Below are 2,500 nucleotides of genomic sequence, written 5' to 3'. Positions count from 1 at the left end.
CTCAGGAGGGGAGACTTTCTTTCAGAGGTGCCAATTAATCTGCAGCAGAAAGTCATCCCCCCCCGACCGGGATTCGAAGCCCGGTCCTGACCACGAGACCACCGGGGAGAGTTGCCTCAAGTCCCTGAGGGACCTGGACACGAGGCCGAATACACACGCACGCCTGCTGCACTGGCAGCAGCGACCAGCAGGGGTCCGACCGGCTGATCCTTCCCTTTCACAGGCAGGCTTTTGGCCCTCGCTCAAACGACAAAGGTGTTCAGAAGGAAGTCCTGGGGGGAAGGCATGGAGGGACGGACACAGGGAAGTCCGCACAAAACAGGTCCCCTGGAACCTCTGACCCAGAAAACCGGGTTCCTGGTGAAAGCAGTCCTGCCCCGCCCTGCCATTAACATGACAACGGACAGGGCCCGGACCAGGCGCAGCGGACGGTAGCGAGCAGTCGGAGGGTGAAAATCCGCCAGTGGGTGAAAAGGAGAGCCGTGCGGTGAGAGGAGGCGGAAAGCGGTTCGCAGACTTTCGCTGTACCTCCGGCGGGCAGCGCCGCACCTCCGAGCGCTCGGTACCGTCCGCTGCGCCTCGTCCTGCCGCACGCGACGAGCCGTCCCCGGAGGAAATCGGCCTCGGCCTTCCTGAGATATCAGTCTCCAGGTGGGACAGAAAAACCGGGGGCCCCCGGCTCGCTTTCGGCGGCCCGCTAGTCGACTTCCCGTCGTGCGAACGCGATCCTTCCGGTACCCTTCGGTGCCCCTTGCCCGACTCTAGCTCCGGTGGTAAAGCGGAGTCGGTCGGTCTGACGGCCGCCGAGTTAGCAGGCGGAAAGCGGTTTGCAGCCTTTCGCTGTACCTCCGGCGGGCAGCGCCGCACCTCCGAGCGCTCGGTACCGTCCGCTGCGCCTCGTCCTGCCGCACGCGACGAGCCGTCCCCGGAGGAAATCGGCCTCGGCCCTCCTGAGATATCAGCCTCCATACGGGCGTCACAAATCAGTGGACATGGTCAGCTGCAAAGCAGTGTCATTACAACCTTTCATAAACGACAGGGCAGCACTGCACTGCACTGCACTGCACCCCACACTACATCACACTTGCCTGCCTGCCTGCCTGCCTGCCGGCCTGCCGCTGCCTACTCTCACCAGCGGACCAAAGTGAGGATAACACCCCGAAGCAAGCATCTCCCTTGCCGCCCACCAGCCCACACCAATCCCCTTGCCTGCCTCCCACAAATTCCACCAGCGAGGCAAAGTGAAAATCAACCCCCAAAAAACGCACTCCACACCGGCCATCGCCCGCTATACACCCCCCCTGGGGCGAATATTAAGCCCGAGAACACCGACTGTAACCAACCGCAGTGAAAAGTTGAAGTGGCAACTCATTAACCAGATTTACACTTGGCAACTCATAAACCAAATGAACAAAAAATCTGGTTAATGAGTTGCCCAAAATAAATCTGGTTAATGAGTTGCCACTTCAACTTTTCACTGCGGTTGGTTACAGTCGGTGTTCTCGGGCTTAATATTCACCCCGGGGGGGCGGGGGGGGTGATTCTGGGGGTAGTGTCCGGGAGGGTGAGCCTTTTATTCGGCAGGAGGCGTGTGGGGAAATCATCAACCTGTCAGACGATGAGTTGTCACAAACGCCATTGCTTAATGAAAGCTGCGCTCCCGAACTGGACTGACTGTCTGTCTGTCTGTCTGTCTGTTTGTCAAGGGGAGGAAAAGGCGGTGGCGGTGGTGGTGAGGGTGGAGCATTCCGCTCAGGAGGGGAGACTTTCTTTCAGAGGTGCCAATTAATCTGCAGCAGAAAGCCATCCCCCCCGACTGGGATTCGAAGCCCGGTCCTGACCACGAGACCACCGGGGAGAGCTGCCTCAAGTCCCTGAGGGACCTGGACACGAGGCCGAGGACACACGCACGCCTGCTGCACTGGCAGCAGCGACCAGCAGGGGGCTGACCGGCTGATCCTTCCCTTTCACAGGCAGGCTTTTGGCCCTCGCTGAAACGACAAAGGTGTTCAGAAGGAAGTCCTGGGGGGGAGGGAGGGAGGCAGGGAAATCAGCACAAAGCAGGTCCCCTGGAATCTCACACCTGCGTCCCAGAAAACAGGTCTCCTGGTCAAAGCAGTCCTGCCCCGTCCTGCCATTAACGTGACAATGGACAGGGCCCCGGCAGCTTGAGACACATCTTTTTTTCAATATGCAAGTTCTTTTTAAAAAGGTTTCCTTCCACAGCAGCTCTGAGTAAGAGTGAGAGAGAGTGAGAGAGAGAGAGACACTGACTGACACTGACACTGACACTGACACACACACTGACACACACACACACACACACACACACACACACACCGTCTCCCATCCGATTGGTGGACTATGGGATTGAAAATCGAACTTTGAGTTTCAATGCAGGGGGGAGAGCGCGAACGCAGCCCCTCCCAACTACCACACGCGCGTTGTTGTTGTTGTAATATAGAACTGCAAGTTGCCGTTGTCGTGGTCGTTTCGAATC

The sequence above is a fragment of the Heptranchias perlo genome, unplaced genomic scaffold (genome assembly GCF_035084215.1).
Source record: "Heptranchias perlo isolate sHepPer1 unplaced genomic scaffold, sHepPer1.hap1 HAP1_SCAFFOLD_296, whole genome shotgun sequence".
NCBI lineage: Eukaryota > Metazoa > Chordata > Chondrichthyes > Hexanchiformes > Hexanchidae > Heptranchias > Heptranchias perlo.
The sequence above is the reverse complement of the archived record's forward strand: the minus strand, read 5'-3'. Positions refer to the sequence as shown.